We start from the raw sequence: 559 nt of genomic DNA, 5'->3' as shown, positions 1-559 counted from the left end.
ACAGAACAACAACAACAACAATCTGTTGAAACCACCATAGTCAGGTTTTCAATCAGCTACAGCTAACAGCACTGGTAACAGATACATTAAGCCAGGAAAGGAATCCAGCTTCCACCCTCAGATCTGAGCAGATTTCGTTGTTTAAAATAATCCCTGTTAGGTTACGGTAATTTGTCTGTTCCTTGGGAATAGAACCATTTGAGTGATGGCTCCATACAGGCTCTAACAGTATCTTTCATCACTCCTGTTTCGCCCAAGACCAAAGCCAGCAATGAAACCATTTTATTAAAGCTGTACTTGGCGTCATGCACCAGTGATCACTGATCACAAGCTGAAGTTTACAAAGGAAAGCTATGGTCTTCTGAGAACATCATTAAATGGCATAGCACAGAGTTTGCATCGTAAGTCTCTCCTTGGAACTTGGGGTTTGCCTCTCTCATACAATCCTATGCGGCTTCCCTGGTGGCTCAGTGGTAAAGAATCTGCCTGAAATGCAGGAGACCTGAGTTTGATCCCTGGGTCGGGAAGATCCCCTGGAGAGGAGAATGGCAACTCACTC

Source organism: Bison bison, unplaced genomic scaffold (genome assembly GCF_000754665.1).
Source record: "Bison bison bison isolate TAMUID 2011002044 unplaced genomic scaffold, Bison_UMD1.0 scf7180017864506, whole genome shotgun sequence".
Classification (NCBI taxonomy): Eukaryota; Metazoa; Chordata; class Mammalia; order Artiodactyla; family Bovidae; genus Bison; species Bison bison.
This window is presented reverse-complemented; position numbering follows the sequence as displayed.